Genomic DNA, 15,496 nt, shown 5'->3' on the forward strand with positions numbered 1-15,496 from the left:
TGGTTTTGTGGAGGCGGGGCACGATCGCTCCACTTTCACTTTTTAAGCTGTCGGGAGCCCTGCAGATACTCGCTCATGGCTCCCAGCACCCCCAGCAAGCTACTGCAGGGTTTGGTGAGTGCATCCCTTAGCAACGCAATCCTGGAAATCACGTTGCTCCCCCCACCCCGCAAGAACTTACTGCAGTTCAAACTCCCTGAGAGTTTGAAAACTGCTGGTTTAAGGGTTAACTCACAGGGATAAACTTTTTCTTTATGTCTTTGAATCACACTGAAGGATTAAACTGAAAATTGGCAGATTTTTCTCTTTGTAGTGTCCCTTGTACCTTTTCTGCATTAGTCTAAATAGAAGTATTTCAGGTTTTGCTTTCAGTTAATGGAAACACAGCATGTATCTACTTTTGTATTTCAAACCAACTTAATACTGTTACTCATAATCATTTCACATTAATATGTGAAAAGGGGTCACTGGACTACTGTTAACTCTTGCACTGGAAAATTCTCACAGAACACATTGAATGAGTATGTGTGAAAATCTGTCATTGGCTTTATATATACCTTCCAGATGTTCACTCTTCAGAGAATCCCTTACTTCCTTTCCTGGCTAGAAGACAGACTGATGTCATACCATTTTGCCCTTCAGCTAATGTTTGTGATCTTCTGTCTTGTTCCCTCTTCTTTATAAGTCTCTAGACTCTGGTACATCTGGATTTCTCAGTGTTTGTTAAAACTTGTTTTGATGCACCTTCTCTGAACAACTATGACTACTTCTGGTTGTTAAGTACTGAGCTCATTATTTGCTCAACTTTCCATAAAAGTGCAACTGCTCCATGCTGCTTATGATGACCAACTTAATGCAGGAACAGTAGCGCTCTATTTTTTTCTTATTAAGGTGGGAAACATTAATGAGTAATTTCAGCTACCAGAGTCTTCCTTCCCGCTTCCAAGCATTTAAAGCTGCTTTTAGCACTGAAAGACCCACGTCCATGTCATGCAGAGGTTCCTTGCTCCTCCCAACTTTGCCCAGAATGCATCACAGTGCAAATCCTGCATGATGGCAAGGCCAGGCAAGAGCAATCCACGTACGACTGGCACTACGCAGATCAGGATTCCGAAAGAGTAATGTCAGTGAAATGTATCTTGTGTATAAATGATAGCAAGATTGAGACCAAAATTTACAAAGTTCTATAGCACTTTTTCCAGTGGACCATATGATAGCAAGCTGTGTTCTTCCCCTGAACTGTAGGATCTGCAGTGGGTTTAGGGCCAAAAGGGGCTTAGTTTACGCATCTTCTACCTTGCACCTAAAGGCATTGTAGATTCTTATGTGAGGTTGAAAGTGAACTTGCCAGAAATTCTCTGTAAAACTTTAAAAGTAATTCAAATGTCTGACCCCTATGCTTCTTTTTCAATAGTAGTAGTTTTCTTTCCTATTTGCCAAGAGCAGTTATCTAGTTTCTCTCAGTATGTATTCAAAGAGAAATTATTATTGTAGACCCAGTTTCATTCCCAAAGAAATTTAGAGTGTATCAGAGAAGAAAATTATTGTACCTATTTTATTATAAAAAGAATTGAAAATGGATTTCCATCCTTGAGCCGCTTGCCAAGCAATCACATTTTATCTGTAGAAATCTGAGCCATTACGAAAATCTAAACCCAGTCTTGTTTGTTTTTCTCCCGATAAGACATAAAAGGTATCTAATCCATTATCTTCTCTTTGAATTAGTTTCTGTGGTGAACATTCTGTGGCTTTTCAGAATGCTTAGCGACTGCTTATTCAGGTAGTGGCGTCTCGCTGAATGCTACAAATGGATTCTCCCTTCTTTCAGTACAGCAATTAAGCAATCAAAGAGGTCCTCCCCCATTTTAGATCTGTGGGCTTGCTAGTTCATCCACATTGTCTGCATTAGACACATCCACCAAATGAAATGGACAAAGATTTCAAATGAAGTAACTTGCAAACAATATTCCAAAGATTGTCTCCATTCAGAACTGACAGCCCAATCCTGAGCTAACCGGGGCGTGGGGCTGCAGCAGCTCCAAAAATGGCTGCCACTGCATCCTGTATGCTCTGGGCAGCCGCTGGCGGCTCCTCAGGAGAAGGGGACTTTTGACTTTTGTTCCCATCCCCTGGGTAAAGCAAGTACCCTGCATTGAGGCTACTTGATTCACTGTCAACCAGAAGGTCGGCGGTGAATCAAGAGCCTCTGTGTAGAGTGGTGAGCCTCTCTGTAGGGTAGTTCCACCTCCCTCCCCACACTCTCTCCACCTCCCCGGAACACCTCTTCCCATCCTGCCCTCATACCTCCACTTACCTTTCGGCTGCTCAGCAGTCCGTGTGACAATCAAGCAGTGAAACTGCAGCAGCTGCCCAGCATTAGCCCAGTGCCGGCCAGCACTGGGCTACCACTGGCGCTCGCCCAGCACTAGGGCCCGCAAACATGCAATGTGGCAATCACTGTTCAGGATTGGCCCTTTAAAGGGCATTCCAGTTTTGTGAACTCCCTTCCCGATATTAATAGTCCTGACTTCTCTGCAAGTTTGTTATGGTCCAATGGAAACTGACACAATTTCTCATTTTCTAGTATCTTGCTTTTGTCCCCAAAGTACAAGATATATATTTTTCTCTTTTTCATAAGGCATTTTATTAGCTAGAAGTAGTTAATTTCTATTTAATAATCAATATTAAAGTTCATAAATACTTGATGGTAAAGAATTTGTGTGTTGCACATTATAATTTGCAAATATTACACAGGAAAAATTGCATTGTTAATATCTAACTCATTCCTCCAGGTGTTTATAGAGACAGAAGTTACCACTAAGTACTTATAAAGACAGTTGATGCATCATAGTTTGTAACCTGATATGGCTTTAAAGATATGCACTTTCCATGTCACTTTTCCCACCTCTTTTTATGATTCAGTTTTCAATAAACAATTTATAACAGAATGTTTTATATGTAGAAAGCTGTACGACTAGTGCTTGCCTAGGGTTTGTCATTCTTCCGATCACCTAACTGCTTAGGTGAAGAAAACATTAAGTAGGAGTTTTTTTTGTTTTTGATTGATTTGTTGATTTTTGCTCTTCCTGCTTTTATCTTTCTCCAAGCATACATCTCATATAAGTTGTTGGCAAGTCACAACTTATGTGTAGTGTGAACCCTTTCCAAAAGGATTTGGCTTCTGTTCCTTTTCATTCTCATTGGAAGACAAAGCTTCATAGGTGCAGTTTTTCCATCACGGTACTACAGTAAGGTACCCTGTTAAAATTAATATTGGTTTAAATGACTGGTTGCTTTAGAAACCAAAAATGGAAACTATTACTTCAATAAAAACATTCCTTGGCTGTTTGCCAAGAGTCTTAATTCAGTACAAGTAGATGTTTAGCCCCAGTTGCATAGTGTAACTTGTGCAACAGTTTGGAACTTTCCAACAGGTTGATTTTAAAATTTATCCTGGGAGCAAAATGGAGATCTCTCTCTTTTTAAAGTGTAATCTAGCTTCTCTTGCCTTGATCTCAAAAGTAGGTCATAGCAGTTCTCAGCTAAGAATGATCTTCTGCTCAAATGGAATTTTTAGCTTCATGTTCAGGGTGATTGTCCTTCTCAAAAAAGGTAGTTTCAGTTACAATTGTGCATTAAAAAAAGAAATCAAGGAGTTTAAAGTATAAAATGCATTCTTAAAAACCTGAGGGGTACACATTTTGAACAAAGGCAAAAGCAGAACTTAAATTACCTACAGCCCAATCCTACCTTAATCCCTGTGCAGCAATTTAGTGGTGCTGGTGTGGCTTCTGCTCCGTCCCACAGGAGATTTCAGATGCTGGAGGTCTCCTTGGGGTAAGCCCCAGCAGCTGCTATGGTTCAACTCAGACCTGCACCAGCTCAATCACTGGGACAAATCCAGGTTGATTCATGAGGGTGGGCTAAGCTCAGGAAGTGGCTTGGGATTTGGCATGCACCACTGCCGCTGATCCTGCCTCCCTCCTAGTCTTTATCTGCCCCCCCCCGTCACCACCCCATTCCACCCACTCCTCGCCCCATTCAACACTCCTGGCGTCCTTCCTAGTCGTTATCTGCCCCCCCATCACCACCCCATTCCACCCACTCCTCACCCCATTCAGCACTCCGGGCCTCCCTCCAACTTCCTGCATCTGTCAGATTGTGTGGCTGGCTGCTCACCACTTGTGGTGGCTCACTGCTTGTGGTGTGTAGTGCCACTTGCACTGGCCTGGTCACATTTGTGATGGGTATAAAGAAGGTGATGCCAGTGGAATGCATGTTCAGCTGGTGTAATTCTCCAATAGGATTGAACTGTTACTTACTATCACCCCCAAGTTATAGCAGGCTGCTAATGTTTATTGTTCCAAAATGTCTTGCCAGAAAAGCGTTGTTAGTCTGTGGAAAACTGTAAAGATTTCTTGTTTGATCAGTTCCAGAATGGACTTCTTTAATTGCAAGCTATTTAATAAAGTAAGGTAGGAGGATAGTTATATACCAATATAGATCATGGTTTTTTTTAAGAGAAGTACAAGAAAATAGAGCTCTAACACTAATCACCATAAGCTCAAAGGACTTGTAAAATCTACAGTTGGTTTTATCTTCTACCCAATTAAAAGAACTCTTTCAGAACAGCTTATCCTCATAGATCAAAAAATCTCCTTGTTGAACCTGTTTGTATACTGAGAGAGAGAGAGAATTTATCTCTTAGACATCATTATTCAATCAAGCAATCAAAAATTCTTAAACTCTTCCTGCATGTTGATTCATAGTCCTCAACTACCTTTGTCAGTTACAAACTGTAACTTTACTAGAATTGAGGTATACATTTTATTTAACTTCCTTGCATGGCATCACAAGAGTTAAACAAGAAAACAATGAGAATACTTGGATCTGTTCACACAGCCTCTAGAACAGAACTTGTCTTGACTGGTAGCCTGTTGTTCACAGCCATGTGCAACCCCCCGCTCCTCCCCTGCATATGACTCCAAATTTAAACAGTCCCTCGAAAGACCTAGTGTTGGTTTGAGGGAAATCTACTGCAGTTAGGTCTCTGATTTGGCAAAGATACAACAAACTTAGAAACAAATGCCATAATACAGAGAACTATGATGTTTTTTAATTTGTTTATACACACTCGTTTAATAGCGCAGCCTGCCTCTGCTAGCCTGCCTGCTACTTTGTGTTGCAAAGTAAGAACAAAAGGAAAACCCTGCTGAATTAGGCCAAAGGCCCATCTAGTGCAAGATCCTGTTTTCTGCAGTGACCCACAAGCTGCCTCTGGGAAGTACAGAAGAAAGGCATACTTCTCTCCTACCATTGCTCCTCTCGAATTTGGAAGCATTTTGCTGTTGAACATGGAGGTAGCACATAGAAATAATGACTGGTAGTCATTGAAAGTACCCCTATACAAAAACAAACAAAATAAAAAGCTATGCAGTCAGACAGCCAGCAGTAGGGTGGGGGCTATCTAGTGTTTTGAATCGAGTGCCACATATATGACTATATGCCTCTGGGGCATAAGTCATGGGTTTATCCTTGGTGCAGGGAGCTCCAGGGACTCAGGGAACGTGTTCGCTCCCTTGAAGCTTTGGTGGCCGACCTGGAGAAGCAGAGGCAGGCAGAGAAGGACCGTGGGGAGACTTCTGGGAATGATCAGGCTTCGTCCCAACCTCAGGTGTGCAGCTGTCCAGCTGCCCAGGTGGGAAGTCTGGGGTTGGAGGACATCGTCCTGGAGCGGAGGGAAACAATCCCTTAGGGGGGACCCCTTCTCCAGGGCATGGGCCCGTATCCGAACGCACTCAGGATACTCCTCGGCGGGAGGAGGGTCTGGGGCTTCTTGTAGTGGGGGATTCGATTATTAGAAACATAGAGAGGGGGGTTTGTGACAGATGTGAGGACCACATGGCGATTTGCCTGCCTGGTGCGAAGGTTGCGGACATCATCTCTCATCTAGACAGGCTGGTAGATAGTGCTGGGGAGGAGGTAGCGGTTGTGGTGCATGTCGGCACCAACAATGTGGGGCAAGTGTAGCCGGGAGGTCCTGGAGGCCAAATTTAGGCTATTAGGTAGGAAGCTGAAAGCCAGGACCTCAAAGGTAGCGTTCTCTGAAGTGCTACCTGTTCCACGTGCAGGGCCAGCTAGGCAGGCAGAGATCAGGGGTCTCAATGCATGGATGAGACGGTGGTGTAGAGAGGAGGGGTTTAGATTCGTTAGGCACTGGGGAACGTTTTGGGACAAGCAGGGCCTGTACAAGAGGGACGGGCTTCACTTGAACCAGAATGGAACCAGACTGCTGGCGCTTAACATTAAAAAGGTGGCAGAGCAGCTTTTAAACTGATCCCTGGGGGAAAGCCAACAGGAGTTGAGGGGCATCCGGTTTGGGACTCCTCATCCCTATGGGACGAGGATGGGGAGGTTAGAGAACAACAAGGTAAAGGCAGAGTAGGAGAAGAAATTGGGAATGGTAGCGTGATGGGATGTGATAGACGGTTTGGCACAATGAGAGGATTCAGGGATAAAGGAGCGAATAAGCAGCCCATCCTAGGGCATTCCATGTACAAATGCTTTTATGCAAATGGCCAAAGTCTCCAAGCAAAGATGGGAGAACTGGAATGTCTGGTGACAAGGGAAAACATTGACATAATGGGCTTAACGGAAATCTGGTGGAATGCAGAAAATCAGTGGGATACTGCAATCCCGAGCTATAAACTCTACAGGAGGAACAGGGAGGGGCGTGTTGGAGGTGGGGTGGCCATTTATGTTAAGGAAGGGATAGAATCCAGCAAAGTAGAGATTGAAGGTGGGTCCGACTCCATAGAATATCTATGGGTTAAATTACCAGGCCTGAGGAGTGATGTAATACTGGGGGCGTACTATCCTCCAGACCAGAAACCGGAAGGGGACCTTGAAATGAGGAAACAGATCAGGAAGGTGACAAGGAGGGACAGGGTTGTAATCATGGGGGACTTCAATTATCCTCATATTGACTGGGTCAATTTGTGTTCTGGCCACGAAAAGGAGACCGGATTCCTTTATATGCTAAATGACTGTGCCTTAGAGCAGCTAGTCATGGAGTCCAACAGAGGACAGGTGACTCTGGATTTAATATTGTGCGGTACTCAGGACCTGGTTAGAGATGTCAATGTTATGGAGCCATTGGGAGAACAGTGATCATGCTGCGATCCATTTCGACATGCACATTGGGGGAAGAATACTGGGCAAATTTCTCACAAAAACCCTTGACTTCCAATGAGCGGACTTCCCTCAAATGAGGAGGCTGGTTAGAAGGAGGTTGAAAGGGAAGGTAAAAAGAGTCCAGTCTCTAAAGGGAGCATGGAGGTTGCTTAAATCAACAGCGGAAGTGTATACCGCAAAGGAAGAAGGGCTCAACTAAGTCCACAGGGGTGCCCGCATGGCTAACCAGCCAAGTTAGAGAGGCCATAAAGGGCTTCTGTAAGGGTAAGTCTTGCCTCACAAACCTTTTAGAATTCTTTGAAAAGGTCAACAGACATGTGGTTGCGGGAGAACCCATGGACATTATATATCTGGACTTTCAGAAGGCGTCCGACACGGTCCCTCACCAAAGGCTACTGAAAAAACTCCACAGTCAGGGAATTAGAGGGCAGATCCTCTCCTGGATTGAGACCTGGTTGAAGACCAGGAAACAGAGAGTGGGTGTCAATGGGCAATTTGATCTGTCCTGGAACCGGTGCTCTTCAACCTCTTCATAAATGACCTGGAGACAGGGTTGAGCAGTGAGGTGGCTAAGTTTGCAGACGACACCAAACTTTTCTGAGTGGTGAAGACCAGATGTGATTGTGAGGAGCTGCAGAAGGATCTCTCCAAAATGGCAGAATGGGCAGCAAAATGGCAGATGCGTTTCACTGTAAGTAAGTGTAAAGTCATGCACACTGGGGCCAAAAATCAAAACTTCACATATAGGCTAATGGGTTCTGAGCTGTCTGTGACAGATCAGGAGAGAGATCTTGGGGTGGTGGTGGACAAGTCGATGAAAGTGTCGACCCAATGTGTGCCGGCAGTAAAGAAGGCCAATTCTATGTTTGGGATCTTTAGAAAAGGTATTGAGAACAGAACAGCTAATATTATAATGCCGTTGTACAAATCTATGGTAAGGCCACACCTGGAGTATTGTGTCCAGTTCTGGTCGCTGCATCTCAAAAATTTAGAGATCTAAATTCCATTTAGTGGAAATGGAAAAGGTGCAAAAGAGGGCAACTAAGATGATTGCTGGGCTGGGGCACCTTCCTTATGAGGAAAGGCTATGGTGTTTGGGCCTCTTCAGCCTAGAAAAGAGGTGCCTGAGGGGGGGCATGATTGAGACATACAAAAATATGCATGGGAAGGATAAAGTGGATAGAGAGATGCTCTTTACACTTTCACATAACACCAGAACAAGGGGACATCCACTAAAATTGAGTGTTGGGAGAGTTAGGACAGACAAAAGAAAATATTTATTTACTCAGTGTGTGGTTGGTCTGTGGAACTCCTTGCCACAGGATGTGGTGATGGCATCTGGCCTGGATGCCTTTAAAAGGGGATTGGACAAGTTTCTGGAGGAAAAATCCATTACGGGTTACAAGCCATGATGTGTATGTGCAACCTCCTGATTTTAGAAATGGGCTATGTCAGTTGCAAGGGAGAGAACCAGGATACAGGTCTCTTGTTATCTGGTGTGCTCCCTGGCGCATTTGGTGGGGCCATTGTGAGATATAGGAAACTGGACTAGATGGGCCTATGGCCTGATCTAGTGGGGCTGTTCTTATGTTCTTCTTAAAGATATGTCCTCCATGACTTTGTCCAATCTCCAACCCTTTCATGGTGACCTCCTTCTGGAACTTGTAGTACCTTTCCTGTTTATTGGCATACACTCTTGTTGAACATCTGTTTTACTGGTTTAAAAAAATCTTTATGCAGTGTCAGGCTTCGTGTGGGGGCGGGGCGGTTGCTGTCCTTGGAGCTTTGTTCCCTGCCTCCCAGGCTTTCCCCATGAGATAGAGGAGGCCTAACGAAGGGTGTAGGGGAATGCCTCAGGAGCCTCAGCTGGGCGACCAGAGGGAGGGAGTTACAGCACTCTTCTCCTCCTTTCTGTGTCTTGAGGGTGGTGTTCATCAGTGGGGCAGCAGGAATTGCTCCACACCTTTCCCCCCCCCATCACAGGCCTCCCTTATGAAGCCCTCTCTGCTCCACCCTTTCTCCCTCACCCTCCTCCCACTTCCTTTGTGAGAGCCTTAAAGGGGCCTGGGGCTCTGGTCCTTGCCTCCTTTCTTTCCCTTGTGTTTGGTGGAACAGCAGCTGGGCAGCCGTGCCCGGGGTCCAGGCAGCCTCTCTTCCTCCTCCTCCTCCTCCTGAGGCTTTTGCTGCCAGCCTGGGGACCCTCCCCCAGCTGCTCCAGGTAAATTGGGGCGGGAGGGAAGCAGCTGTCCCCAACATGCAGGCTGGAGATGTTTGACCCTCTCAACTTCCACTTACTCTTTCCTTTTTGCTAGTCTCCTCACATCTGAAAAGATCTTTTCCATCCCATATGCCTCTGTTGAACTTCCGTAGAAACTCTCCAATTCTAGGGGTTTTGAAAATGGTTTTTTTTTTTGCAGATTTCATATTTCAAAAAGAAGGAAAAAGGCAGAAAGCAGTGTTATGTGTTTTTCCCCCCCCAAGTTCACATTTTTATTAATTTTAAATACTTTACTTTAGAAGTCTACTAAGTAGATGATATAGTGTCCGCAGATTTAGCCACAGTATTATTTCTAACTGGAAAAGTAATCTATTTTAATTTCTGGAAAATACCTTAAACACCAAAATGTGGTTTTTTGTTTTGTTTTTTTAAACACAAAATGTGGTGTTTTGTGTTTTTAACAAAAACACCTCTACCAATTTATATGCTAAACTGGACTATGGTCACTATGGTCGCACTTTTCCCTACTTGTTCAACAGCGCTTACAACTTGCACTTGGTTCTGGGTGCCACATGGGATTAAACCTGGAGTAGCTTCCTCTCTAGTAGGTTCCAAGACCAACTTTCTAGGGCAGTGTTTCTCAAACTGCAAGTCGGGACCCACTAGGTGGGTCGCGAACCAATTGCAGGTGAGTCCCCATTCATTTCAATATTTTATTTTTAATATATTAGACTTGATGCTACCGTAGCATGTGACTGCATTTGGGGAAATGTTACAGACCTGTACTTTTAACAGACTACTATGTATATGCTTTTAACAATGATAGTAAATAGGACTTACTCCTGGGTACGTGTAGGTAGGATTGCAGCCTAGGATTGTTAAAAATATTCCTGCTTGATGAAGTCACTTCCGGTCATGACCTCACTTCCCGTGGGTCCTGACAAGATTATTTTTCTAAAAAGTGGGTCCCGATGCTAAATGTGTGAGAACCACTGTTCTAGGGCACAATCATTTACTGTATCTAGAATTTTTTTTCTCTTTGTCATGTTTTCCTGAACATGAATTTACCCAGTCTTTGTGAAGGTACTTGAAGTCACTCATTCATATAGCACTTTTTCTTCTGCTGAGACCTTCCTGATTCCTTTCTCCAAGTCCAGGATATCCTTGGAACTTCTTTTGAATTTGAAACTTAGGAAGCATAGTGCAAAGGCTTGTGCTTAAAGCAAACAAATAAAACCCAAAGGAGCCTCCATGCAATATTCATGCACCATGCAAGAATTCCAGTAACAAATTTGTGGCTCAGTTGGGTGGCTGCGTCACCAGAATATGCGTTCTGGTAATGCAGCACACTTTATGACTGTTGCAAAAGGCGATATGCCATAGAGCAGAGCCTGATCATCAGCGCAAGTGGCAAGCAGCCACATCTGCACAATGGTGGTCACTGCAGGAGTCCTGTTGCTGGTAAATTGGCACAGGTGGTAGGTGAGGCATGGGGGGAATGGGGAAGGGAGTGGGACGAATGGGGCAGAGACCAGGACAGGGAGGGGTGTGTGTCAAGGCCTGGAAGAGGGTGCTACCACTACCCTATACCCTGGCCTTGAACTACCTACCAGGGTTCACTCAGACCCTGCCAGCAAAGTAGCTGGTACAGACCCATAGGGATAGCAGAGGCTTGCCTTGGGGTAATGGAACAGATGTTTTCTTACCTCAGAGGCCTCTGGGACCCAAAAACTCCTCCACATTGGCACCTTTGCTTTTACAGTGAAATATCCCTAGACCAGGGCTTTTCAAACTGGGGTGTCACGACGCCCCAGCCTGTAGGCCCTGTCCCCTGTCCCCTTAAGGGGCAGGGGCAGCCTGGAGGCAGGGAGGAGGCAACAGCGCGATCCCCAGAATTGCACCACTCAGGGGGGCTACAGGGGCTTGGGTACACGTACCCAAGCCCCTGCAGCCTCCCGGGAGTGTGGGGAGCCCGGCGCGACCTGCAGCAGGGCTCCCTGCAGCAGTGAAAGTAGATGCAGAGCGATCGCGCTCCACTTCCGCGGAAGCGGGGCGTGATCGCTTCTCATCTACTTTCACTGCTGCAGGGAGCCCTGCTGCAGATCGTGCCGGGCTCCCCACACTCCCGGGAGGCTGCAGGGGCTTGGGTTCGTGTACCCAAGCCCCTGCAGCCTCCCTGAGCGGCACGATCCTGGGGATCGCCCTGCTGCCTCCCCCTGCCCCTGCTGCCTCCCCCTCCCATCCACGCAAGAACTTAGTGGCTCTCAAACTCTCCCAGAGAGTTTGAGAACCACTGCCCTAGACACTATTCAGACGTTTGTGTCTCTTTAAAGCAGGGGTGCCCAAACCCTAGTCCTGGGGCCACTTGCAGCCCTCCAGGACTCTCAATGCGGCTCTCAGGGAGCCCCCAGTCTCCAATGAGCCTCTGGCCCTCTGGAGATTTGTTGGAGCCCGCACTGGTCTGACACAACTGCTATCAGTGTGAGGGCGACTGTTTGACCTCTCACGTGAGCTGTGGGATGAGGGCTCTCTCCACTACTTGCTGTTTCACGTCTATGAAGCAGTAGTGGCAGCAAAGGAAAGGCCAGCCTTGTTTTGTGCAAGGCCTTTTATAGGTCTTGTGCTATTGCAAGACCTTCATTCATTCCTATAAGTTCATCTTTAATATATTCATTTATGTAAACTTATGTAAATTTATTCAAATTTTAAATGTAAATTAATTCTTTTTTCCCCCTGCACCCCCCCACATGATGATGTGGCCCTCCTGCCAAAAACTTTGGACACCCCTGCTTTAAAGAAAAAGAAGCTGATACTTCCTTTGGTGCCCATGTACAAAAGAGACAGAATAGGAAGCTCCAAATGATAGATTTGTTCTGTACCACCTATCAACTTGCAAAATGTGGCAATTCTTTAATAGCATCTTTACCGAAAAATAAATGATGCAAGACACCTTTTTGGCTGTACAGCTTAAAGGAGGAACCATTTTAACTTTAATGACTGCTGTAAACTATGATAGTACTTTAGATTTCTATCAGTGATCTTAGATGTCTGTCAGCTGACTACACTATTTCAAGTGTACTGATAGAAATCTTAAAAGCTAATGAGAAAGAAAGGTAACTTTATGACCTGATTTCGGTGAACTGAGAGCAGTTGGAAACCAGCAAGGCTGCAATGACTTATGGAAGACACAAATGCCCTGAAGGTGCCACTCGTCGTATCAATTGAGTGTGCAATGCAGTATTGCCGCTACTGTTGCTACACATTCACTTCAATTAGTTAATTCAAACAAATTAATATCTGAATAGATGGTAGTAACACAATTTACCATTCATAATAGATGGTAACACAGTTGTAACAATTTATAAATACATTTAAACTGCTAAGAGAGTAATATATATGAAACAATTATATGAAATTAAAGAAGTACAGATTAGTGTGGCTTGAGTGATTGAGCGAGAGATCAGAATCCCAGGTTTCAATCTCATCTCTGCCACAAATTCATATGGTAGATTTAGGCAAGCCAGTCTCAGCCTCAGATCCTCAATTGCAAAACTTACATATTGGTTGCACGGATTACAAGATTTTATTCATGTGGAATGCATTGAGCACTTGTTTAGTGTTTATATAGCACTTTCATTATATATCTTTCATTGGAATACTATTGATATTCTGAAGTAAATATTCAGGCAAACAGTGTTGTCTCCAAATGAAACTTTTAAAATGGGAAGTTAAAATACAGGCTTGGATCCAAACCTGCTCTTGCATATGCAGAGGGTATTTTGCTTGAAAGATTTCAATGCTTGCGAAAGCTTTCTTCATCAGTAGCCCTCCTGCTGGTCTCCCTTCCATAACTCTCTTTTGGCAGTTTCCCTCCATTTTGATAGTTGCTTGCCCCTTCCCCCAGCTCTGAATTGTGGTGCTGTCACTAGTTTATTTCAAATCTATTGAAGTTGGTAATTGCAAATAGTTTTGTTCATACAACTGAATTTCTCTTAAGGTTTTACCATAAAATAGCATTCAAAGGGGAAAAATACCAAACACTATGAAATATAAATCTTGTCTCACAGCCCAATCCTGTGGTCTGCGGCACGGCTCCGTGCCACAGAAGACAGTTGCAAACGTGCCATTAGGCACATTTGCGGGGCTCACCGCCAGGCTCCCACCAATGCTAGCCCAGCGCCAGCCAGTGCTGGGCTCATGCCAGGCAGTGGCCCAGGTTCCACGGCTTGGCAGTTTCCCAGAGAGAGTTAAAGAGAGCTTAAGAGAGTAGCCCCATTGTGGGGCTGCTTACCTTACTCGGGAGAAGGGGACAAAGATGCCTTTCATGGTAGCACAGGAGGCGCAGAATTCGACTGCAGCCCTCCTCGGAGTCACCAAGCCTGGGCACTGCGGGCAGCTCTGGATTGGGCTGTCAGTCATTTATATTTTTACTGGAATGAATCATAGCAAACACAAATATATACATTTCAAAATGTATATATTTAGTAACAACTCTCCCACACAATATTTACATAGCTGTATGCAATAAGAACATAAGAACCCTGCCGGATCAGGCCCAGGGTCCATGTAGTCCAGCTTCCTATACCTCACAGCAGTGAGATACACCAGGTGTATCTGTACTTACATATCACTGCCACTCCTCTGCAACTGGTATTCTGTTTACCCTCACCCCCCCCCCCAATGACATACCAGACTGCACTTGGGTTTAATTTGGGCCCATTTTTAAACACAAGTGACCAATTTTTAATGTATGAAACCTACTGAACACACCTTCCCTCCTCCCTTGCCAATCTGGGGAAGGCAAAAAAACTGCCATTCCAGCCCTCATAATGAGCGACCAGCTAATTTCAAACTGTACGTATCCATAAGAAAAGGAAAATTTATGCATAGCTGTTTTTAAAGAAAAAAATAAATATTTTAACGTCACTAATTCAGCTTCTCAGGAACAATACACAAAATCATGAAATCATGCTTCTCTATAGTTCTTAGTCTTGCTTTAGCAGCATGTAAATGGTTAATGTTGAGTAGTAGTTTCATAGCAAAACAGACATGAAGCTATACTGGTGTTAAGTATAAAATGTTAAGACTTCTGAAGGGGTCTATAATACAGTGTCTAATGAACCATTTGAATTTTTATAAAATCTTAATCTAATTGTGAGATGTTTCATATGTGTTTTGCTATAACTTTGTGGAGATACACTAGAAAATTATTAAACAGCATGTTAATGTTCAAATAATGATGATTTTATTGTCCTGACCATGCAGGTGCATTCTGAATATTCCAGTCAGTTCATGGTTCATCTTCACTTTGAAAAGATGAAACAGCTTGCAGTAGCCTGCCATATGTGAGCTCTTTCTGTGCAAGGCTTAGTAGTTCAGGTTTCTTTTGAAATTGTATCTGTTTAAGCCTACAGAGCTCATTATTAAGTATTAACATTACTAAAGGTCAAAAATTACATCACTCTAGTGATTTATTGCCCATCATTTATGCTCAGTTTTTGGTAGTCATTGATCATTGAGTAATTACCCATCCTAACCCCTGATTTAATTGATTATCTACAGGTTTCCTTGAAAGTTTACACTTTAGATGACAGTTTGAAGTTTTTTGCTACCCAAGAGAGCAGGCATTTCTACAGTGGGCACAAGCCAGAAAACAAAAAGTGTACTCAGACTTATTTAAAGAAGTAAGCCTTTAGCTTCCAGCTAAGCTCTTAAATCTCATTGATTTCTGTGTGACTTTGGCACAAAAAACTTTCCTCAGTCTATACTCACTGGGTGTAATTTAGCAAGCAAGCATTGCTGGACATCTTTCCCACACCAGCTGTGGATTGCTTTCACTTTGGATTCTCTGTCTGCCTTAATCTAAGTTCACATGTGATTTGCTGAATCATGGCTACTCCTTCCAAAATACAATTTTTTGAACCCTTTTAAAATAGTGATAATGATGTCCTTCATACTTGGGAGGAGGGCCTGGATTCTTTCCAGCCAAGATCCATACGATTAAAGGACCCTACCATTGATTACTTCTCAGCGAGACTAGAGTGCTCAGAGTCTCCAGGCTGTAAAACCCTGTGGAGTGCTTTT

At 44.2% G+C, this 15,496-nt stretch overlaps 1 protein-coding gene across 4 annotated transcripts in view; it reads left to right on the forward strand.

The window, feature by feature from the left end:
• Positions 1-15,496, forward strand: part of ROBO1 (roundabout guidance receptor 1) — a 699,165-nt gene that overhangs the window by 595,068 nt on the left and 88,601 nt on the right. The window lies entirely within an intron of this gene.

The sequence above is a fragment of the Tiliqua scincoides genome, chromosome 3, assembly GCF_035046505.1.
Source record: "Tiliqua scincoides isolate rTilSci1 chromosome 3, rTilSci1.hap2, whole genome shotgun sequence".
NCBI classification, from domain to species: domain Eukaryota; kingdom Metazoa; phylum Chordata; class Lepidosauria; order Squamata; family Scincidae; genus Tiliqua; species Tiliqua scincoides.